Here is a 25,812-nt window from a genome sequence, read left to right as displayed (position 1 = left end):
CCAAGAGGGGAAACATCAGTCTTAGTCGTTGGACCTGTCCTTTCAACTATCCTGAAGAAAAAAAGTCCTCCACCTCACAAACACACCTGCTTTGTGACAGCCATGTGTACCGGGACATGCATTCCTGAGGAGATGAAGCTGTGTGTTTGTTACCTTTCCCTACCTATCTCCTCTAGAATGCTAGGTAGGAAAAAAACAAAACCAAAACCAAAACAGAAGATTTGGGTGTGTAGAGATTAAGAACTTGACTTCTCTATTCCGACCAATAAAAAGCAAGATTAACTGGGCATGAAGAATAAAAACACCTTGGTATTCCATCCTTTGAGTTACAGTGGGGACAAACGGCAGAGGGTAGAGTTGCAGTGGGTGGACTAGGAAGGGCTCAAGAGCACTGGAAGTCTAGTCCACTCAGTTTTTGTACTGGAAGGGCTTGTCACTGGTCTTGCTGAGAAGACATGTGCAGACTATGGCTTCTGTCAGTGCAAATGGGTCACAATTGGCAGAAGGGCAGCGGTCTTCCAAGTGACCCCTCTTCTCCTGGCCGACAGTCCAGGGAATACAAATGCTGGCACTGCAATTGCCAACGCCCGCAGAAAAGTTGTTGATAATGGAGATTTTGTGGAATCCAGTCAGATGCTGGGCATTATCCTGGCCCTGCTTTGGGATTGTAGGAACGAATGTAGTACTGGTGCTGCTTGCTTAGTTTCTAAATGATATCCTCAATATACTTTGAGACCATTCTCCCGCATGGCCTTGGTGCTAAAGTTGGTATGGCAGCCGGCACCAGTTCCCAGGGATGAGCTTGGGGTCAAAGGTTGCTCTCACCCCGAAGTTTTTACACACACAATGCAAGATGAACAGGGCCACCCAGGAATAATCTCCCATGAGGATTCCTTCATAGGGTCCTATTTTGAATTCCTACTGGGAGGGCATGACCTCGGCATTTGTTCCTGTGATCTTGACTCCTGCATACAAGCAGGCCCGGTAGTGAGCCTCCACATTACATCCCTGCTTAAAGGCTTTGTCAGCTCCCAAACCACACTAATATGGACATTGGGGCCCAGGGAAGCCTTTGGAAGGCAAACCTAAAGGGTGCCCATCTATTCTCATGAGAGTATACTCCTGTTCCATTCCAAACCAGGGGTGCTGGTTGCTCACCATATCCATTATCCGCTTATGAGTGTGCCTTAAATTGGTCTCTGCAGGCTTCCGGTTATACTTGAAAACTTCACAGAACACCAGCTTGTTGGGTTCTTTGTGGAAGGGGTCCTGAAACATGACAACAGGGCTGAGACCCATGTCACTGTCAGAATCTTCAGATGGAAAGGTTCTAGAGCCATCAAAATTCCACTAAAGTAACATTTCTACATACTTGGGCTCACAGTCCATGGTGTGGGTCTTGTAGCATACTCCTTCCCTGGTACAATCAACCCAGGCATACATGGCTTGGACTTGCTCACCCTGAGGCAGGGACATGCACATTTGCTTGATGCCTTTGTTCAAGTGGGAACCTGTTGAGGTGGCCATGGTGGAAGGTGTTTTGGGCGGTGGCTGGAGGGATGATAGGTGGGTAGATAGGCCGTGAGATAGAGGTGAAGAGCAGAGAGGAGATTGGTGAACTGTTCAGATGCTCCACTCTACTCCCATTCTCGGCTCTGCCGTATTTGCAGGTTTTAACTAAATATTTTTTATACTAATTATAGCACAGTTCATAGTAATGTTACCTTGTAGTGGAAGGCAGCCTGCGGTATAAATGTCAGCCTCATTCACTTATTCAACAAATACTCAGAGTGCACCTCATGCAGTGAGGTCCTGGGCTAGGTGACAGTTTCTATTCTTTCTAGCCCTACTTTTGTTAAATATAAATTTATATTTTACTCTTCATTTCAATTCACTCAATATGTTGCTAATTTTTCCATAGAATTGTAAAGGAACATTTTTAGGGGTTGCTTTAGGAAAAAAGATGTGTTTTAAGTTATAATTTGTTGTTGTTTTGCATTAATTTTTTTTATTTTATAGACAAGGCTGGTCTTGTACTCATTTTGTAGACCAGCCTGGCCTTGGGCTCACGAAGATCTGCTCACCCCTGCCTCCCAAGTTCTGGGATCAAAGGTGTACACCACTGTGCCTGACTCAAATTACACAGTTGGCAACCAGCTATTCCACCAGTGTGTTTGTGTTCCTAGGGTTCGGACAGACTTTTTTGATTGCAGTGAACATGTGGCATAGTGCAACACAGATGCTGGAGAGAGAGACACGCTGCACGTCTCTCCAGCAAGTTCCTTCATGCTTTCTTATCAAGGCCAGGGCTGTATCAGGCTCTTTCCAAGGTTTTCATTAACTGAAAGTAAATTAAAATGGCCATAGAGCTTAGCATTCACAACAGAGCCCCATTCATGCCTTTATTTTCTTTCTGTTACTATCCATACAGGTGGATGCGTTGATGCTTTAGCCGCACACACACAGAGCCTAAGACTAATAAAGATGTGAAGTTCATAAACTGGCCTGACCCGTGGCCGGTTGGCACCTGTGCATGCTCTCTCAGCAGTCATGATGCTTCCTTAAAGGAATTTAACTTAACACGGAGATTGCAACCGCACACTTGTGTTTAGGTCACTGCCATGTGACCTTGGGAAAGTCCCTGTTCTAAATGTGAGCAGGAAAGAAACCATCATCTCAGCTACATATAAATGAGGCTTAAATGGACCATTGCACACAAAGTGTTTACCACAGCACTTCATCTGGTTCTAGAACCCTTTTGATCAAATCTATTTTGTAGGTATATAGTCACAAAACCCTATATTGCCAGATTGTCACTGGGCACCTTTCTGGCATGTGCTGCCAGTATAAAGCAAAATATACATAGCTTTCATGAAATGTATGATTATCAGAGTGGCACAGAATTTATTAATGTAAGTAGTTCTTTCTATTTATGAGAAGGACAGAATTTTACTGTTTTGTATTTTTAAGCACTTGTCTTGGTAGAGACATGCAAGTATTTGTTTTACATTAAGATATATGTGGATGCAAGACCACAGAGATTAATAGCAGGGCCCTGTGCTACTAGAGTGATGGGATTTTCAGGAAGGCCCTGTCATTCATTAACTGTGTGACCTTGGGCTATTTACCTTTCTATGCCTGTTTCTTCATCTGAAAAACTGGGTAGTGGTGTGACATTTTTTTTCTCAGTATTGTTGCATTCTAAATACTGAAGTGCACTTAAAGTTCCCAGAGCAGACAGGGAACAGTCAGTAAATGCTAGCTGTTGGAAACATGACTCAATGTGAATGATTTAAATATAGCTACTGTGTGTGTGTGTACGTGTGTGTGTGTGTGTGTGTGTGTGTGTGTGTGTGTGTGCGCGCGCACGCGTGCACGTGCTGAGGCTTAGAATTACAAAGTGCTAAATCAGGAAAACAATATTAGCATTCAGTATTCCATACATTCATCTCTCCCAGTTTTAATAATATATCCAATAACTATCTATGCTCAGCAACATAGTGTTTAGTCATAGGGATAATGCTGTCAGGTATAAATGGCACAATTAAAAACACTACGGGAGCTAACTTACTCAGAAAGTTGTGATGCGAATATTCCTTCCTATGAGCCTCACAGATGCACAGTGAGGAAGAACGAGGGCATCTTATTTTATTCCCTGATGGGAATCTATCCAAAGCAAATATACAACATAATTCTGCTGGTGGGCAACCTCTGCTGAGACTCCCCGCCTCATCATACAGGCCTTTTAGAGAAGGAAATAGATGGGCATTGATTTCAGTTTCTAAGGAGTCAATACATTATAAGTGGAAGTTAAAAGGGGAAGGATACCATGTGGTTCTTAGAGATATTTCTGGCTATGTCTACTCTAAGAATACTAATATTAACACATATTTGGAGGTGAGCTTATGTATTGTTGTCAAATACTATTTCTATAGCACCTAAAAATGTTTTAAAATGGAATCTACACAGTTTGTTTCAGGATTATGAAATTAATTTGTTCATTGGTTCATTGAAAATCCACTCATTTAGGCATTCATGCTATGCGAAGCTCTCTTCTAACCACTGGGATATAAAGATGCAGGCATTTTCCTGACCTTGGGGGCTGACCCTCCTAGGACAAAAAGGGGGAATAAAATAACTTTCAAACAATAGACACTGAATTATATTTGTAAGGAAAGATCAAGAAGACAGGAGAGAGGTCTCAAATTAAAGCCAAGAGTGGTAGTCACTAAAAGCTTTCAAGAATGGAAATTCAGAGTGATGAGCTGAGTAAGCCAATAGGTGCTTATGTTGGGCAATAGGTTATGGGCCAGTGGGGGAGAGCAGGTGTGGCAGGACAAAGGGGACAGTGACATGGGGATGAAATGGCTTGACCTGCTTGTAGAGCAGCAAGTATTCTCCATGAATGGAACATTCATAAAGGGAACCACTTCCGGTTCTGGAGACAATTCTTCATTGACTAAGCATCATCTAAACTACTGCAAGGCCCTACGTTTAAATCCCAGCACTCTCCATATCACAACAATTCCATGCTCCTCCCAAGCTTGGAGAAACCCACTTGCTGGCTGCGGGCACAGCAAACCATGAGGAGAGCCTGGGCCATGAGTAGGGTGAGAAGATATCCTACTGCAAGTTCCTTTGGGTAGAGCAAGTATTCTGCTTAGAAGACATTCCTCTATAGTAAGCAAAATGGTGAACCAGACAGATCTGCCGCCCCAGGAAGCAGCCATGCCTAGTTCCTAGCTGCGAGGGTTTGCCTAGTAGGTGTTTATAGGACCCTGGCAGCCTCCGAAATGGGTGAGAAGGGAGTTGTTAAGGGCAGTGAGCTGGCACAGGCACAGGGTCTCTAACTAAACTGATGAGTTTGAACCGTGTCCCCAAAGCATCAGGGAGTCATCGTAGGTTTTAAGCAGGGCAACAGCACCGTTAGGCTTGCATTTTAAAAGCTCCTGTTGGTCGCTGTATCGGGGCGGAGTGCAACTTCGTGAGCTTGAAGGAACTGACATGCACTTGCAGTGTTCCTGAGATGGGTGGTCACTCAGCCTGCCGAAAGGATTAGGATGGCCATAGATAGGAAAAGACCATCTGGGGAGGCCTAGAAGGTGGCCAGAGGAGTATCGTTGGTGGGAGGAAAAGGAGACGAAAAGCAGAGACTGAAAATCCCTTGAGTCTACACAGGAAACCTGTAGTAGCACTCTGTGCAATGAGGGGATCAGGGCAGGTGCCGGGGAAGAGAAAGGCGGAGTCCAGGGGTGCTAGGCTTGATTTTGAGGGCTTTGCTCTCAAAATAAGTAGAGATGATTTGAAATCTGTTGAAAAGTGGTCTACAGCGTAAAATGAAGATCTTCAGTAGCACAGTCAGCAGCAGCTGTCAACTTGAGACAAAAACTTAGAGTCACAGCGGGGGAAGGGAACCACAGGTGAAGCATTGCTTCCATCGGATCGGCCTGCAGGACAATTTCTTCAGTTCTAATTGATGGAGAAGGGCCGAGGCCACTGCGTACTGAACGGCCCCTAAGCATGTGGGCTTGAGGTGTAGAAGAAAGCCGTTTGAGGAAGCCAGGTGAGGCAAGTCAGTCAGCACCATCTCTCCGTGCTTCCCGCTGAGTTCTTAGCCTCGCTTCCCTTGATGGTGCACCTGTAAGCCGAATTAAACCCTCTCCTCCCCAAAGTTGATGTTTCTTTTAAAATCACAGAAACAATAAAGCAAACCAGAACACGGGCCTAGGGACAAAGATTTGTTGTTCTTTATCTCACAGGTGATAAACGAGAGGGGGGCGGGGTTACATGGAAAGAGGAGTTCTGCTAAACATGGACATTTAGGAGGGACTTCAGGAGAACACAGGTTGAACTGTTGTGGAAAGAACGACAAGGAAACGGAGAAGACGGCGAGGAAACCAGAGGTGGAGTAATGCTGAGGTAAGGAGCGGCCCAGAAGGCTAAGGACGATAAGAAACTCTAGGACACGTGTTAGGGGCAAACCAGCCGCACTACCCTTGCTGGGCGCCTCACATTAGTGGCTTTTTATCTCTACAGTAACCCAGTGGGCACATTCTGCCGTTACCTGCATGCCACACAAGAGTATCTGAACCACAGGAGCTGACACGCGTTCTGACGTGCATGCGAGTCCCCTCTTGCCTTGGTTTTACTTTCAATGGTGTCAGCTGCCCCTGGTCAATACTGATTTGAAAATATTACAGCGATGATTCCAGAAATTAACAGTTTACAAGTTCTGTTTTGGTTTTGGTTTTCCGAGACAGGGTTTCTCTGTGTAATAGCGCTGGTTGTCTCTGTGTAGACCAGGCCGGCCTCGAACTCACAGAGATCTGCCTGCCTCTGCCTCTTAAGTGCTGGGATTACAGGCATGTACCAATACACCTGGCTTAACAGTTTACAAGTTTTAAGTAGCTTTCATCATAATGTACTGTTGTGCGGTTTTGTTTTTGTTTTTTTCCTGTTTTTTATGAGTCATTGCAGCTCATCTTTTCGGTGGCTAATTTGTTTTTTTTTTTTTATTATTAATTTATTCTTGTTACATCTTAATGGTTATCCCATCCCTTGTATCCTCCCATTCTTCCCTCCCTCCCATTTCCCCCTTATTCCCCTCCCCTATGACTGTTCCTGAGGGGGATTTCCTCCCCCTGTACATGCTCACAGGGTATCAAGTCTCTTCTTGGTAACCTGCTGTCTTCCCTCTGAGTGCCAACAGGTCTCCCCCTCCAGGGGACATGGTCAAATGTGAGGCACCAGAGTACGTGAGAAAGTCATATTCCACTCTCCACCCAGCTGTGGAGAATGTTCTGACCATTGGCTAGATCTGGGTTGGGGTTTAAAGTTTACCGCCTGTATTGTCCTTGGCTGGTGCCTTAGTTTGAGCGGGACCCCTGGGCCCAAATCTGCCTATCATAATGTTCTACTTGTAGGTTTCTAGGACCCTCTGGATCCTTCTACTTTGCTATTCTCCCATGCTTCTCTCATCCAGAGTCCCAATAGGCTGTCCTGCCCTCTGTCCCAGTTTCCTGGTAAGTGAAGGCTTTCGTGGGACATGCCCCTTGGGCTAGTATGCAGATATAAGTGAGTATATACCATTTGAGTCTTTCTGCTTCTGGGTTAACTCACTCATTATGATCATTTCTAGCTCAATCCATTTATCCACAAATTTCAGGAATTCCTTGTTTTTAACAGCTGAGTAGTATTCCATAGTGTATATGTACCACAGTTTCTTTATTCATTCTTCTACTGTTGGACACTTAGGCTGTTTCCATGATCTGGCTATTATGAATAAGGCTGCTATGAACATGGTTGAGCAAATTTTCTTGTTGTGTGCTGGAGCATCTTCTGAGTATATTCCAAGGAGTGGAATAGCTGGGTCTTGAGGAAGCCCTATTCCCATTTTTCTGATATAGCACCAGATAGATTTCCAAAGTTGCTGTACTAGTTTGCATTCCCACCAGCAATGAAGGAGTGTTCCTCTCTCCCCACATCCTTGCCAGCATGTGGTGTCGCTTGAAGTTTTTATCTTAGCCATTCTGATGGGTGTAAGATGGAATCTCAGAGTTGTTTTGATTTGCATTTCCCTGATGACTAAGGAGGTTGAGCAATTCTTTAAGTGTTTCTCAGCCATTTGATATTCCTCTGTTGAGAATTCTCTGTTTAGTTCCAAGCCCCATTTCTCAATTGGGTTATTTGGTTTGGTGGTGTTTAATTTCTTGAATTCTTTATATATTTTGGATATTAGACCTTTGTCAGATGTAGGGTTGGTGAAGATCTTTTCCCAGTCTGTAGGCTGTCTCTTTGTTCTCTTGACAGTGTCTCCTGCCTTACAGAAGCTTCTCAGCCTCATAAGGTCCCATTTATTAATTGTTGACATTAAGGCCTGGGCTGTTGGTGTTCTGTTCAGGAAGTTGTCTCCTGTGCCAGTATGTTCCAGGCTCCTTCCAACTTTTTCTTCTAAGCGTCTCTGGTTTTATGCTGAGGTCTTTAATCCACTAGGATTTGAATTTTGTGCAAGGTGACAAATATGGGTCCAGTTGCATATTTTACACATAGACATCCAGTTAGACCAGCACCATTTGTTGAAGATGCTATCCTTTTTCCATTGAATGGATTTGGCTTCTTTGTCAAAAATCAAGTGACCATATGTGTGTGGATTCATATCTGGGTCTTTGATTCGATTTCGGTGGCTAATTTGTAAATTAACCCTTGTTGTAGGTATGTGCAGGAAGAAATGGTGTATATAGATTTCTGGGTTGTATTCCTTGGGGAGCTGGGAGAGTTTGCTAGGTGGGTAAGGGATTCCTTTATTTAAACCTGAGTTCCACAATTCAAACATAGCACAAGGGCTTTGTTAAAGTAGAAAGCTAGAAAGTAAAATTTGTAAAGTAAGGCTCACAGGGCTACAGAGATAGCTCTGTGGTTAAGAGCACTGGCTGCTTTTGCCGAGGACCTGGGATAAATTCCCACCATTCATGTGGCAGCTCAAATCTATCTGTGCCTTTTCAGGTTATTTGAGACCTTCCCTGGCTTCTGTGGGGACCAGGGATGAAAGTGGTGCACAGACATTCATGCATGCCAATCCCTCATACACATACAATAGAATAAAGATGCAAATACAAAGTTCAGTTGCAATGATATGAAGAATGTAAGAAGCTAGGAAGACCAATTAATGAATAAGAAGCCCTCGAAGCCCAGTAAGATGGCTCAGCGGGTACGGATGCTTGCTACCAAACCCGAAGACCTGCATTTGATGCTCAGAGCCCACATGGTATAAAAAAGAGTAACGATTCCCCAGTTGTCCTCTGACTTCCATGTGTACACTGACATGAACATTCATATATGAACGTGTGTGTGTGTGTGTGTGTGTGTGTGTGTGTGTGTAATAAAAAACTTTAAGAAAATGCTCATGATGCAAAGTAGAAGGAACATTTCTACGGGGGAAGCACAGGTAGGGTTGAGAGGATTTATTTCTTCTTAACTGGAAAGATTTCTAATTTTGCAGTGAGTTAATGGGGAGGTGAGGTGCTGGAACATGATTAATGGAGTAGTACATAATTAGGAACGGTTACATTGGTGCAGGCATTAATTTTGGGCAGACACTTGTCAAGTATACACACAAGGTACTTCTTGGTTCTGGGTAGCTCCTAGAGACACAAGACATATAAAGTTTGGTAATTATCCTAAAAGACCTAAAAGTTGATTGTGAAGCAGACATTTATAACACCTTGTTGTATACTGTTAGAAACAGGCCATTAATGGACTGACTTTGAGGGAATGAGATACACAGTATGGAGTGTGGACTGAATACTGATCTTCTGTCACCTTAGGTCCAGGCTCTGTGCTACAATTATACTGGCCCTGTTAGGTTTCTGAACAGGGCAAGTTCAAATGCCCTGTTAGTAAGAAGGACACACATACCTTGTCTCCTCCAAACCACAGGCTAAGTTGGAATGGTGTTTCTCACCTATTGAGCCATCTCCTTGCCCTCTTGTGACATTTTTTCCAGTTTATAGTGATCTTCTCTACCTTTGCATTTCTTCATTGTTTCTTCTCTAGCTGTGAGGCCCATGAAAGTGAGGATTACCTGTTTTATGACTGTCTCTCCAGTCCACAAACAATGCCTGGCATATAAGCAATAGTCAATATGCTATTTAAATAGCAGCCAATAGCTTAACCGTGTTTGGGCCATACCATGAAATAGCTAAGGTACAATGAATACAAGGGGGAGAAACAGGGGGAGAGAGAGAAGGGGGTTACCACGGAACAGTAGGTGTGAGCCACAGACAAGAGCTCTGGAAGAAACTGTTCATTGAAATACTGAATTCTATGGAAAAGAAATACTTAAAACTCTGCTGTGGATGGATTTAGCTGTCATCACTTATGCCTAAGTCTTGAGTAATCAAGAAAATCTTCTGTTTACTGAGTTTTGTCTTGATGAAATCATGGTGACTCACTACAAACTTATAGCCTAAGTGCCTCCCAAGAAATTTGATTTCTGTGAAAAACTGAGAATTCTTGTTTGGTCTGTATAATGCATTTTCCTGTGACCATAGTAGTAATTCAGTAGCCAGGATCATATCCAAGTGTCTTTGTCACTTTGTCATTTTAAGAGATGTCAACTTTTATTAAGCAGTTGGACTGCATGAGCTGCCAGCAGCCTCCTCACTCTCACACCAGAACTCCAGCAGGGAAGCAGGAAGCATTATGACCCCCTATGGCTAACTGTGGAGGTCTGGTGCAAAGTGCCAGTCTTCTTCCAGTGTGGCCCAGGGTAGGTCCACCACTCTTGACTGCATTCATGAGTTTATGGACAGCAGATATTGGATGTCATGGGCTATTGAGAGAGAGCGAGAGAGAGAGAGAGAGAGAGAGAGAGAGAGAGAGAGAGAGAGAGAGAGAGAGAGAGGATATAAAGTTGTGTTGTGTTGTGTGGGGGCAGGGACTTAGTGGTGGATCTTGGAGGAGTAGAGATTAATATAATTAAATTTAGTTGGATGAATGTGTGAAATTCTCAATGAATTAATAAAAATATTGTATTTTTAAAAAAGCAGCTGGGGAGGCACCCTCAAAGGTACCACCAACTCACCCTGGCACATCAAGTTGCAGCAGGACTAGGTGTATTGTCTCTGACTGAGGCCAGACAAGGCAACCCAGTTATGTGATAGGATCTTTTTAAAAAAATTTTTTTTATTAATTTATTCTTGTTACATCTCAATGTTTATCCCATCCCTTGTATCCTCCCATTCTTCCCTCCCTCCCATTTTCCCCATATTCCCCTCCCCTATGACTGTTACTGAGGGGGACTTCCTCCCCCTGTATATGCTCATAGGGTTTCAAGTCTCTTTTTGGTAACCTGCTGTCCTCCCTCTGAGTGCCACCAGGTCTCCCCCTCCAGGGGACATGGTCAAATGTGAGGCACCAGAGTACGTGAGAAAGTCATATCCCACTTTCCACTCAACTGTGGAGAATGTTCTGACCATTGGCTAGATCTGGGTAGGGGTTTAAAGTTTACCGCCTATATTGTCCTTGTCTGGTGCCTTAGTTTGAGCGGGACCCCTGGGCCCAAATCTGCCTATCATAATGTTCTACTTGTAGGTTTCTAGGACCCTCTGGATCCTTCTAATTTTCTATTCTCCCATGCTTCTCTCATTTAGTAGAAGAATGGATAAAGAAACTGTGATACATATACACTATGGAATACTACTCAGCTATTAAAAACAAGGAATTCCTGAAATTTGTGGATAAATGGATTGAGCTAGAAATGATCATAATGAGTGAGTTAACCCAGAAGCAGAAAGACTCAAATGGTATATACTCACTTATATCTGCATACTAGCCCAAGGGGCATGTCCCACAAAAGCCATCACTTACCAGGAAACTGGGACAGAGGGGAGGACATCCTATTGGGACTCTAAATGTGATAGGATTTTAAGGGAGGCAACACAGTCAGAGACAGCCCCTGCTCTAATTGTTAGAGAAGCCACACGAAGAACAAGCTGCACATGCGCTGTATATGTGTAAGGGGCCTAGGTCTAGCCCATGCATGTTCTTTGGTCTCTGTGTTCAGTCTCTTTGAGGCCCCATGGGTCCAGGATAGTTTACTCTGTAGATTTTCTTATGGTATCCTTCAGCCCTCCAGTTCCCTCAATCCCTCCCCCAACTCTTTCACAGGACTCTTGAGCTTACATCTCCTTGAGCTCTGCCCAAGGGGATGGGGTAATCAGGAAAGGGTGTGAGGGTGAGAATGGCAGGAGAGGAGAGATGGGGGAGGGTCACCTGAGATCAAGCTGTAAAGTGAGTTAAAAAAATAGTTTTGTTTTTGTTTTTGTTTTTGTTTTTGTTTTTTTTTTTTAAGCAATTGGTTTGATCTTTGTAGGTAGGGTAATAGAAACCCACAAACTTTAACCAAGATCAAGCAATCTAATTAAATGTTAGGAGTTATAATAACCTCATTTTTTTGGCAAAAAATAAAATGGTAAATGGTAGATCTACAACACAAAAAGCAAGTAAGAGACACTCAGTGAACAAACGGGACTTTGCTTCTTATTAATTACTAGATTAAGGAAATGACATTTACTGAGGAAAATAAGAGATCATTTAATAGAATTGCCAAAGGTTTTTTGAACCTCCTGAGAAATGAAGAAATGAGCTAAATGATCAAAACTAATGTTGGGAGCCAGGACTGTAATACTTGCTAATATTTTTGCTAATTTGACAAGGCATATGCATTTCTAAACAATATAATGAGAGCAAAGAAGGAGCTGTAGTGAAGAAAAACTGTGTTCCTACCTCTGTTTTATATTTTAATCACCTGAGGGTATCTCCCTGAGGTGATGAAATTATCTTAATGAGAACTTTGTCAGAATGGGTATCACCAGGTATATGTGAGGAAACAATTTTAATTTATTCCCTAAATTTAGTTACCGGAATAGAATACTGTATCATTTTATGAGAATATAAAATTGTAGCTTGCCTAATTACTACTTAAAATGAAGTGGATACATACCATCTTTTCAACATTGCAGCACGTTTAATAAATACATGTGCCATAATGGTGAGTCTTGGTTGTCAAGTCTGTGGGATTGAGAACCACCATGACAACAGATGTCTGTGATGGGTTCTTTAAATCAGGTTATTGGAGGGAGGAAGACAGCCTAAATGTGGAACAGTCTCGTTCTGTGGTCTGGGCTACCAGACTTAGTAGAAAGGAGAAAGGAAGCTGAGGAGCAGCCTTCATTATGCTCTGCTTCCAGAGTGTGAGTAAGACAAGAAACTAATAACTGGATCATCCAGATTCTGAAGTGCACATCTGGCATAACTATTTGTATTGCTGGAGAACAACAATAGTTTGGAATGTATAACTGGATCCCAAGTCAACTAATAAATGAGACGGTACTTGTTTCAAACTGGGAGCAACAGACATCTTAGCACTTGGTGGGTCTCCTTCCGGTGAGCACCACTGATGAAGCTGGAACAGTCAGCTGAGGGCTTTTTAGTTCAAACTAAAATCCAAAGACATTTATCATGGGTTTTGCTCCTTGGAGAAACTTGAAGACAATACTTCCTGGAAAATGTGAAATTTCAGCTTCTGTTTCTGGGCGAATTATGCCTCCATTGCAAGGTCAGCAAATGTGACTCACAGGTGAACTCTGGTTGGCTATGTTTCTATAAACCCTGCTTTGGATCCCATCATATCCCCCTCTTAAGACTACTCTGTTTAGACTACTGGCACATGCAGTCAAATACTTGCTAGTGACCGTGTGACCCGGCAAATCTAAAGTGTTTCCTTCTTGGCCTTTACAGAAAAAAAGTTGGTAACCCTGCTGTACTGCAAAGTTTCCCTAAATATTCCCATATGACAAGAGTTAAAGGGATTATAAAAGATGGGATTAGTCAAAGGTCAAATAGTTAGGGAAACATTTGTGTAAACAAATGTAATTTTTTCCTTATTGCAAGATTTTTCAAAATGATTACTGTACTGTTGCACATCTTGACCCCTGGCAGGAAATCGCTTCTTCATCATCTATCCTTTTTGTTTTCTGGGCTATGCATGGGATTGGGATCTGTGAAATACACTTTATGAAAGTCTAAAAAATGTACCTTTCATGATTTTCTGTTTCTAAATTCACCTCTACCACTGGTGAATTCTGTCAATTTCTCCTTTAGACATTGCAAGTCATTTAAGTCACTCAATTGTGCTTTCTGTCCCCACTACTTCAACATGATCCAAGTATGACCTTATTTTTTTAAAGGAACCTTTTTTGTTTCATTCTTTTGAACCAATTTAAACTTAACCCAACCATACTATAGTATGAGAGATTACATAAATTTCATGGTTTCTTTTTCTCACACTAAAGTTATAAATTATTTAAAAGTCAGTTGTATAAATGGTCTGCCCTGGAAATTCTGAATGTGTTGGGCTGAGGGATTACTCAGTTGGTGAAGTGCTCACTGCATAAATACTAGGACTTTGGCCCCCTAGTCTCCATGTGAAAACCTGAGTATGATGTCATGCTTGTATAACTGCAGTGCGAAGTAAGTGAGGAAAGATCTCTGGTGCTTGCTGGCCAGTAAGTCAGGTCAGGTCAATGGATTCCAGGCTCAGTGAGAGCTCTGTCTCAAAAAGTAAGATAGCATAAGAGTGAGGAAGGCCTCCAATATTGGCTACTTGTCTCTACATGACATGCAGACTTGCACATACAAATACATTCAATGTTCTACTGCCCCACACAAATTAAATATACACCTCGCATTATATCAAAGAAGGCCCTGTTTGCTAATTATCATCCCTTATATGGGAAAAGTATGTCGAAGGAAGGAAAAGTTCATATGGAAAATACGTTTTGGAAGTAGATATGATTTCAAAGTCCCTTTTAAGTGTCAGAGTTCACTGAATTAAAAGAGTAATGATTTGTGCATTTCCACTAAGCAGATGAAGACAGCGTTCACAGGAGCTGAGGTCTAGTGCAAGGTGAGGACAGACACTGTGAATCCACAAGGACAGGGAATGAGCCTGAGACAAGAGGACCAGGTAGAGGAGGACTTCAGGCATATCCACATTCACAAATGAAGGAAACCAGTGGCAGAGGAGGACTGAACTGCTGTGCTGGGATACTTGTCATATAACCAGAGAGTCTGAAGAAAGACTGTGACATCCAAATTCTGGAGAACAGTGGGTACCAGATAACTGACCTGTGCGTGGTGAGGACTTTGGTGGCCTAGGACATTTGAGGCTCACACCTTCCTAAATTCTGCCTTCCATTCTTAGCAGTGCCTTTTTCTCTCTCTCTTTTTTTAATTTATTTTATTTGCATTGGTGTTTGCCTGCGTGTATGTTTGTGAGAGGATGTCAGATCATCTGGAACTGGAATTACAGACAGTTGTGAGCTGCCATGTAGTTGCTGGGAATTGAACTCAGGACCTCTGGAAGAGCAGCCAGTGCTCTTAACCTCTGAGCCATCTCTCCAGCCTTTCTCTTTCCTAACTGCCTCCATTTTTCTGTTTCTTCTCATGTGTGTCCCTGCTCCAAAGAATCTGGAAATCTTGGGTGAATCTACAGCATGAAGCCTAGAGCAGGATGGCCATGAAGAGGTAAAGGAGTCTTGGGTACAGATTATGTTTCTAATGCTATGAAATAGACAGTCTTTACACTGTCAAACTCTAGACAGCGAGCATATGTATATCAGGTGACCAGATTTGGGCCATTTTGGTATGAGAACAGGTACAGACATTGAGGGTGTGTTTTAGTGGCACTGCTCTCAAGGCAGGAGCTATTATCACACACACACACACACACACACACACACACACACACACACACACACACACACACACACACACACGTAGTAGAAATATGGCTCAGGATAGGAATTAGGAATTCACCCATGTTTGTGGCAAGCCATGTTCTTTCTTTAGTGGCTGGCCATCCCCTTTCCATTTTGTAAGATGCATTATTTTCCTAGAATTCTTACCAGAAATTTCACACATGTAGTTGCTTAAGACAATATGAGCCTATACTTCCGATGTCCGCTAGTTCTCAGCCTATTTCATTGAGCTAAGCCCAACATATCTTCCTTGCTGTGTTCTTTTTGACACCTTCAGAGGAAAAACCGTTACCTGGTTTTCTGTTTTTGTTTTTCCCAACTCCTGGAGGCATTTTGTTTTCCTTGGCTAGTGGCTTCTTCCTTCCTCTTCAAGCCAGCATTCTAGTATCTTATGAATCTGTCACTGCCATTAATCTTATTCAGCCTTTGAACTAACCAGCCATGTCATCCAGAATGCTTTCCCTCACATGCTTCCTTCCACACAAAACTGAACATGTGTTCCTCAACAGGCTCCCGATGGGTGACTTTTCCAGAGAAGAAGCGAATGTCTGTGACAAAGACACAAGTCCACCTAGTCAAAATTGGAGAGCTGACGAGTTTATTTGGCTTCCTTGCCACAGCGGAGCATGGATGAGAGGCTACATAGTGGAGGCACAGGTGACCCAAAAGCAATTGCATCACCAAAAAGTCCCACTGAGCATCGGTGACCTCCCAGATGCTGCTTCAATGGAGCCTAGGCTTTAACTAATCCTCCATCTCTTAAGTAGTCTATAAGCTTTGAAGACCTAAGCAGCTGAGAGGTAAGACGGCATGGCTGGTGGAATTAAAGGTAGGGGACTGGTAGTCATTCTTTTCTCCCTTACATTATGGGGGTGCTAACAGTTCTGTTCTATCACCGTTGCACCATAGTGTGCTGCTGGTTTTATTGGCATAACTATAGAGTCAAATATTCTGTAGGTCACCGCTGAAGTCTCTCTTCCATCATGGCCTATGGTCATTTGAGGCTTGAAGGGAATAGCCCCCTAAGGCAGCACCTGTGATAGTAGAACAGAGCTTGTGTTATTTATGCCAATTCCCACCCAACTCTCATTATATAATTGTGATGATCTAATCATGTAATGAGTTATGTTGGAATGTGTATATGGATGTAATACCTCATTCATACACGTGTAAGAAATAAGATAATATAGTATTTAATGAATGCAGTGGAATTTTATAATAGAACCTGTCAATGATATTATTTCTGTATGGATAGTGCTTAGCACAAATAAAGTGCTTAATGATGGCTAATTTGCCAGGCTCTTATATGGAGAGAACTCATTTTGTTTGAGAGCACTGAGATGGGTTGTGTCTCTGTGTTTTAGTAGTCGGCAGATTCTCAGAGCATCTAATATGGAAATCTTAAAGAAGCCAACCAAAGGACAAGGTCAGGCTCTTAAGTACAGAGTAGACGTAGGCACTTGTTTAGCGGATAATTCTCTTCCTTCACTATCTTTGACATGCCATCCTAAAGGCTAATAATTTAAATATTTTGTTGTTACTAGATTATTTAATTGAGAAATAGAAGTTTTAAATTGATGGTTAAGGTAATAACACTATATTGGAAAACATAGTTTGATTTCATATTTGAATTAATGTAGACATTACAGTGTATGAGCCGTATCAGTTTATTATGCAGATTATTGGTTAGCATGTGTGGGTACATGTGAATGCCTGAGTGTGTGAAGGTCAGAAGCTGATATGGAGCCTCTTAGTCTTTATTTTCTAAGTCAGAGTCTCAGCTGATCTATGTATTTAGATTGCTCAATGGGTGTCTTGTCTATGTCTTCTTCAGCTCTGGGATTTCAAGTGTGCCAGCTTCTCTTTAGGTTTTATGTGGGTAGCTGGGTTATGAACTCCCATCCTCAGGCTCACAGGGTAAATGCCTTAACCATTGAGAAATTTCTCCAGCCTTAGATTTTGCTTTCTAACAATCTAAGATAATGTCTATATGCATATTTTAGTTTTCTACTTAACTACATAATATGTTTAAATTACTAACTATTAATTTTGATTTTATACTTATAAGATAAGCCATTTTAAAAAGAAAACCTACTTACAAGAAAGTAAGTCAATATCACCCCCACACACATGCAACAAGTACACACATTTTAACAGAGGCACACACAGATACACACACATACATATTCATGTACACATACTGACTGTGTTGTGTCAAATTTATTATTTTTCTGGCAAAGTTCTATGGCCCTCCTTTCTCTCATTTACATACCATTGAAAATGACATCAAGTATACAGGTAAGATTGTTTTTGTGGAAAATCTAAACCTAAAATTCGGAGCTCTGGAGGCATAATTCTTTTATCTATAGATTATGTTACTCATCTGTCATTTTTTCCAGAACTTTTCATTTGTTCCATTCATACATCTCTCGTCCCTGTTTCTCTTCTTAAGCTTTAGGTCAGTGGCCAATAACATTGAAAAAAGAAAATATAAATGATAAATAATGATGATGCCAATAAGGGTGTTTTAAAAACAACCTTTGCCTTTATTAAGACTATAGCATATAAATTAGAAAATATTGCAAACATCATGGAAAGTTACCTGCTCTTCCTCCTTTATTTGTTTCTGTGCTGGGTGTTGCACCAACATCTTGAGCATGCTAAATAGATACCTTACCATCAGCCTCCATTTCAGACTTGGAGTTACACTAAAACCTTGTCTGTTTCACTTATAGGCTTGATCTGAATGTGGCTATAATGATGGAGGTGGAGAAATTTATAATCCCTACGTTCTCCTTGTAGTACCTGTACCGATACCAGTAAGTAATGATCTGAATTGATAACTGGAAAAGGCTCTTCCTTAGTTCTAGCTGTTGAAAGCAACACTGTGTGTAGTTGGAATTTTATATTAAAAAAAACCTTTTTGTAAAGGAGTTCATTGAATAAAGTATGGTCGCTTTTCCCTCTTTGGAATAAACAGACACATGTAAATTCTAGTCAAACTTGCTCGATTCTTTCAGCCATATACAGTTTCTCACTTATAAGCATCTTGAATAACTGCTGCACTATGTCCCCATCCCCGCCCCACTTCTGCCCAGGTAGAAGTTAAATGGAATCTGGCTGCTTCTGACAACATTCCTGAGTTTAGTGATTTAAAGTGTATTCAAAGGTGCTGTCAGCCTCAGCACATAGTGGCATCCTGGTGGAACACCAGAGATTTTCCACTGTCTATGTCTTTCAGAAGGATGACAAAGAGCCTCTGAAGTCTTACACGGTGTCTTTAGGTAAGAAGACCCTATATTGGCAGGTGCATTGGTTGCCTTTGCCCCTCCCCCATGACTTAGAACTTAAAATAAGTAACTAGATGTGAGGGTGTCTGCCCAGCTTAATTCTACCATATTGTGAATAAATGAACATATATACATAGACGACTAGTAATTTAAATTACAGAACAGTGCTCCAATATTTATATATAATATTTTTATTAGTTCTTTGAGAGTTTCATATAGACATCATCTACCAGCTATCAGTAGATTCTCAGCTAGGCATAGTAGCTTGGGCACCCATTTCCATGTCTGAATGTTGAGTATATTGATCTTGTATAGGCAACCCCAATATGCATATATTGTGCATATACATATGTAAGCAATATATGCATATATGTGCATATACATATATTCATAAGTATGAAGCTTATAAAATAACAGATTTCCATATGGGTACACAAACCAATGGATATTCCTAAACATTTTTATAACCTATTACCTTTATTTTGTGACTTCTCATCCTTAAAAAATGTTTTACATAGCGTGTGTGTGTGTGTGTGTGTGTGTGTGTGTGTGTATGTGTAGAGTTGAGAGGACAACTTGTGAGAGTTACTTTTTGCCTTTTACAGTGTGGGTCCCGGGGGTTGAACTCAAGTTATCAAGCATGGTGGGAAGCATCTTTACATGATGAGTGGACCCCATTGTTTACTTCATGTCCATGTCTCATGAAAACAATCTGAATAGATAGCACTCTATAGCAGAAACTGTCTAAGACCTCAGACAGCTCCCGGGGTGCCTGGACATGCAGAAGACATTCTGAGATTCTAGTGTATTCTGCTTTAAAAGGGAGAGGCTGGTTAGAACAGTGCAAAGGTCAGGCTGGAGAGATGCTTTAGTATTTAAGAGCAAGTACTGCTAATCCAGACTACCTGAGCTCAGTCCCCAACACTCATATCAAGGCGGCTTATAACAGTATGTAACTCCAGCTCCAGGTGACCCGACTTTCTCTTCTGGCTTCTTATGGCACCTACTTTTGTACAGACATAGACATACAAATAATTAAAAATCAATCTGGAAAAATAGGTAAATAAAATTGCAAAGCTATAAATCTTAAAAATTCCCCATACGTATTATAGCATCTTTATGAATCCTATGTTGCTAAATGTTTTGTAACTGATTTCAACTATCTACCCTGAGAATTATTTGCACAGAGTTGCTTGATTCTGTTTTCAGATGTCACTCAAAACTGACTTTCAGTGTTTAGGAAAGCTTAGAGACTGTCCACCTAGTTAACTCACCTTTGAGGTGGCATTTAACTAGCTTTTAAGGATAAACTCAGTGAGCAGAACTCATTAACTGCTCAGTTTTAAGTGATTTGAATTGGCCATGCCTCTTTGTGGATGAGCAGTTCCTCTAGGAAGTGCCCTAACAATATCTAGGGGAATTTTAAACTGTCTTATTAAAAGAAAGGACTTGAGTGAGAAAATACAATTACAAAGCCACGCTTCCCACTGACTATTAAGCTAACAAAGCTAGCATAATATTTAACTTTATTAACAATGCCCCCAAGTCAAAAGTTTGGGCTTAAATGAAAGCAGCAAAAGATTGCCTTATTGAAAATATTATTTAATATTTTTAAAGAAGAATGCAAATCAAAGGCCAGAATTAAAGCCCAAGAGGAAACTTTATTTCAGCATATTTGAATTTCTTCTGAGTTCCACTTAGCCCTGAGGTTCCCCTCCACACCTCTTTCTTTCTTCCTGATCAACTTTTGTCCTCCATGTGAAGAGAACAATGAGTCTACCACCAAGGGACCTCAGAACTTTTAAGTGACTCTCACTGAGTCGGTATCCCTTAGTTTTTAGCATGGAAAATCTCCTTCTTACAGCTCCTGCTGTGCATCCTGATCAGCGCAGGCTGGGTGGCTATAGAGTAGAAATCAAGACATTCGTCAACCATCTGCCTGCATCGTATGTGTTGAATGGAAAATGTTAGCATCACCAGAAATTAACAGTGACCTTTCTTCTAGCCAGTGCTCTCTCTTACACCACGTGAGCTAAGACACGAAGATCTGAGATGCTGTCAGGCGACTCATCCAGCCTGGGGAGCTGGCATCACACCAGAGGCTTCCTTAGGCCTTTGACCTGCTGGTGGGTTGGGAAACCCTTTGGGCTAGTTGTTGTCGTCGTCGTTGTTATTGTGTTGTTGTTCTCCTCCTCCTTAATTAAAAGAGAAAAAGTGACTCAAAGCAACAGTTTAAATTAAGGGTTGGATAGTTGGTATCGTATGCTGCTTTCTTCTTCTCTCTTTTCTCCTCCTTCCTCCTTTGTCTCCTCCTCCTTCTCCTCACCTGTCTTCTCTCCTTTCTCTCTTGCTCCAGTGCTCCCGCTCGCTCCCCTTTTCTGTCTAGCCAGGAAGCACAACTCTTACCTTGACTTGTAGTTTTTGTGTTTATTTGCTGACTTCTTAGCTAGGGAATGCCACGTAGGAAGCAGGTCCCAGGAATACCGGTGATTCTGGGAGGATGTAGCCCTATTGTACAAATGCCTGTGTGCTCTTACTGAGCTTGTCTTTCCCATCCAAGAGAAAGCCATGGTTTCCGATTCCTCCTTTGTTATTTATTTGGTCAAGGTACGGATTCAAAACAGAAGCTGGTGGGGGGACAGACATGTAACCCACCCCCTGGCTAAATGTCTGCTTTATGAGAAAGAATAGGAAGCACCTGGAAGATGCTGTCTCACTTACTCTATGGCTTCCTTCCACCTCTTTGCCTTCTGCATAGTCGCCAAATGTCCATTGCTGTTGCCATCCTGTTCATTTCTGATTCTTTTTTTTTTTTTTTAAATTTTTGGAATTTTAACCATTTTACTTCCTTGTTTTTTTTTTAAATTTATTTTTAATGTATTCACTTTTCATCCCAATTGTAACTCCTCCCTTGTCCCCTCCCTTTTCCAACCTCCCTCCCTCATACCCCTCCCATCTTCCCTTATCCTCAAAAAGAGGGAACCCTCCTCCCCTATCATCTGACCCCAGCCTATCAAGTCTCATCAGGACTGCCTGCATCCTTTTCCTCTGTGGCCTAGGAAGGCCGCCCTACCAGGGAGAAATGATCGGTGAGTAGGCACCAGAGTCCATGTCATAGGCAGCGCCTGCTACCCATATTATGGGACTCACCTGGAGACCGTGCTGCCTATCGACTACTGAGCAGGGGCTCTATGGTCTCTTCATGCATAGTCCTTGGTTGTTACATCAGTATTAATGCTTGATTTTTTTAAAAATGAAAAACATAGTTACCTCGTTATAAAGAGATTGCTTGCCTTTATGAATCTTCAAGACAGTGACTGGTTCTATTACCTAAGGGACAGGATAATCAAGTCTCAATCTCGCATCACCTATGATGTGCCTCTGTGGTAGCTAGTTATTTATGCAGGCTTACGCTACATATTTGTGTAGATACTATGTTTTCTTTCTATAGTACGATATTATTGCTCTTTTGTATTTCTCTTCCCATTTCCTGAGTTTCCTGAGGCAGATATAAAAAATAAAATGCCACTTTGAATAAATCTATTCAATGGCAGGCCTTTGGTCAAATTGTATTCTTCTTTCAACAGACACTACTCTCCTTTCAAAAGAAGCCAGGCTAAACTTTGATTTACTGGAAAGCAAGTGTAATTATGTATGGCTCAGAAATGACAGATTCCATCAAAGATAATTATTTAGGGGCAGAACTTGCAGTGATGTCACTTAATTAACAAAGTATAAGCTTTGTCTTCAGATTCTAATATTTCTACAAGCTGAAGATTCCTAGGTACCAAGGAATGTCCCTAACTGCCCCTCATGGATTCTCACTGTTGCACTACCATAAACTAATGGAACATCGTTGCTACCTAAGTGATATTTTTCCTGATCTGTCTCTCACTGCAAAAGTTTCTCAACATCAGCTGTGAGCGATATTCTATAGCTTCTAAGAAGCAAGTAACACCAAATTGTGATATCCAAGCACAGTCAACAGAAAGCATGGTAGGTGGAGGATTTCTTACTTTGCGCACTGTAGGTGCGAAACAACAAATGTATAGCTTAGAAGTCTTGTGGTGCTCATTATTTTCACTAAAGCCAAACTCCTAAGTCAAATATTAAATGTTTGATGGCAAATGCTAGTCTCCTTCATAAATCCACTAAAGGTATGTGGGCCTAAAATAAATATTTTGTGAAACTCAAGTATTTTTCCTACTGAAAATCAGATCTATGGTAATTTATCTCATTCTTTTATTCACTGTTCAAGGTTTATTTGGTATTTTCCTTGGCCTGACACTTGGGTAGTTGCTTGCATCGTCCATATGCATATCTTACTTTTTACATAATATTGCAATGTACACTACAGACATATAATACACAAAATAGTATCCTTTAGAACAGTTGTGTACAAAATATGCATAATGGACTTAAATACTGGAGCAAGGTTGTGACTAATTGGGAACTTGCTGGCCTAGGCCTATTTGGTGAGGGTGCACAGCACAGAGACACAGCAGGCTCCTGGGATAATTGAAGACTGCACACAATTGGCATTGTGCTTTAGAGACAGTGGGACTGTCACCTAAGCAGGTTACCACTACCCAAGTACCACTTAGCGTCAGGAAAGAGCTGTGGGAGCTGAGGTTTTTCCCAGTCCACCTTACCACAACTGTACTAACCATGGGTCAGATGAGGAGGAGATGGAGTGTGGTCTCCATAGAAACCCTCTGGCAGGCAAAGGAGAGATCAACCTGTGTCCCAAATGTGGGATTGGAATGGTCTTGTGAGAGAACAGGTGATGTTAATCCACTAGATGACCAACCACCTTGTGCGGGAGCTTGATTGTTGCCAGCTGAAAAGACTGCGAACAGACTCTGGGAGGAGGTATATAAGTGAGCCCAGAACTGGAGGTGGGGTTGTTTTTGGCTGTTCATCGCTCCACGCTTCTAGAGAGAACCACTCAAGGGAAGGCTCTGGGCTCCGAGCTCTGGGCTCCCAGCTCTGGGCTCCTGCTGAGGTTCCGAGTTCTGGTTATTCCAGGTTCCAGCAGAAGAAATCCTACAGATTATGCCAAGAGAATCATTTCTCAGAACTGATATTCTTAAGGTTTTGTTATTCCTTAATCTTCTTTTCCTATTGTTTTGATTAGTTGGGTTATAAGTGACGTACACTCGGTTAGTAAGTTTATAATAAAATATATTGGCTAAGAAAACTGAGCCTACAGGCAGGCTGGACAGTGAAGTGTTAGGACACAGGGAGACTTCAGAACTGCAGCTTTCTTTGGATTCCCCAGAATTCATCTGCACTCTTCTTTAGGTGGCTTGCTCTTCAGGAGTCAGAGTCACCTTCATAACATCCGAGATTCCATTTTGTCCCAGGACACACTGAGGAAAACATCATCCTAGATCCCATAGAGATGCTTAAGTATGGTGGAGATGGGATGCGCCTGCCTGAGATTCTTCAATAGGCTCTCAGCAAGTCCACCACAGAGAGGCCAAGGGCCCAAGACATGTAGGACTTCAGTTTGATCATAGACACTGTGCACGGCCTGCTTGTGGACCACCTTTCACTGCTTCTTGTCTGCATCAGTGCCCAGTTCTGGGCTCAGAGTCCTCAGAGGGATGCTGTTAACTCTACATGGGCACACACTGTAGTCTTTGCCAGAGGCAATTTTTGGTGTTCTAAGGAAGAGGCTGCCATGCTGGAGAGTCATCATCTCTCCCTTCGGCTTTTCTTCTATGACATCAACAAGAACGAGCTCATCTGCCAAGTCCTTCATTAAGAAACCGATGGTACAAGCCATGACAACATGACAACAGCACCAACCCCCCAAAACCGTAATCTTGTTCTGGGGGTGGGGGTGGTGTTCTTCCTTTAGAAGATTCACAATCAGCTGGTCCTTCAGGGTTGCCGTCTTGGACTTTGAACCTTTTGGGACTGCTAGTGCATGATGGTGGGCATTGGGCACGCAGCTGCATTGTCTGGGCTTGGCGACAGTGCCTCTAGCACCTATCTCATTCTTGTATGTACTTGTGTGTGTCAATATGTGTGTGTGTTTGTGTGTGTGTGCGTGCGTACAGATGTATTGTGTGTTTGTGTGCAAGTATGGATGCAGAAATATGTATGGGTGTGTGTACATGGAGTGCTTGTGGAAACCTGAAGTCATCCTCAGGGGCTTCCCTGCTTCTCTGTTAACAAGGCCTCACTATCTAGCTCTGGCCAGCCAGAAACTCACTATATAGACCATGTTCACTTCGAACTCACAATCCTGCCTCTCAAGTTCTGGGATTAAAATTTAATTGTTTTCTTAAGAAGCTTTTCTGAAAATACACCAAAAGTTGTGAGTAGTTAAAAAAAAATTAAAAGGACATATAGTTATAAACATTTGTTGCCTTTGTTAAGGGAGATTGTATGTTTGCACAGGGATGTTTTCCCATGATTGTCATGTGAGTGATGCGCCTGAGTTTTTGTGAGCTCTATTATACTTCTCAAATAATTATAAAAATGAAGGATCCTCTCTCTGTCTCTCTCTCTCTCTCTCTCTCTCTCTCTCTCTCTCTCTCTCTCTCTCTCTCACACACACACACACACACACACACCTTTATACATCAAGAACACCATCTCCTTTGTCAAGAAGACACAATCATATTCTTATTGACACATGATTGTGACCAATATTTTGTGAAATAATTAAATGACAACCACTCTGTAGGCACTTCAGCTACATTTCATTACCCTCCTGTAATAACTCAATAGATCCTCTCTGGACCAGATATTTTATATTGATATAGTTGCATAGCATATCATGCTGCTGTTGAGAATGAAGATCTGCATTTGTGTTGGGTTTCTGAGGCAATGACTCCAAGAGCAGAACTTAACTCCATGTTGTATCACTCAAATTCAAAATAAGGTAACCCAAATGTAGGGCTCTGCCTTTGTCAAGACTTCTGTACAGTGGCAGGCAAGTCACCCTCAAATTTCCCTTCCAGGGGGATACAGTGAAGAGCACAGATTTTGCAAACTGTAAAGTGGCTGCTTGAAAGAGCATGAGTCCAAGTATCTCAGCTGTGAATGTGTGAAAGACTTTCATCATTTATGAAAAAAGTATTTTTTTTCTTCCATAAAAGTGTGGTGAGAAGAGTGGATAACTTTGCCTGTTCTGTAACAGTGACTTGCATTGTGAGCCAAGATGTCTTCCCAAGAGAATGACAAAC

At 41.9% G+C, this 25,812-nt stretch overlaps 2 pseudogenes; both read right to left on the bottom strand.

Annotated features, from left to right (window-relative positions):
• Positions 1–408: 408 nt before the first annotated feature.
• Positions 409–1,527, bottom strand: LOC127206568 (glutamine synthetase-like; annotated as a pseudogene).
• A 22,333-nt stretch (positions 1,528–23,860) lies between these two features.
• LOC127206492 (L-lactate dehydrogenase A chain-like) lies at positions 23,861–24,401 on the bottom strand (annotated as a pseudogene).
• Between the last annotated feature and the right edge of the window lie 1,411 nt (positions 24,402–25,812).

The sequence above is a fragment of the Acomys russatus genome, chromosome 23 (assembly GCF_903995435.1).
Source record: "Acomys russatus chromosome 23, mAcoRus1.1, whole genome shotgun sequence".
Classification (NCBI taxonomy): Eukaryota; Metazoa; Chordata; class Mammalia; order Rodentia; family Muridae; genus Acomys; species Acomys russatus.
Note: the sequence above shows the minus strand (reverse complement) of the source record. Positions and strands in the feature narration are given on the sequence as shown.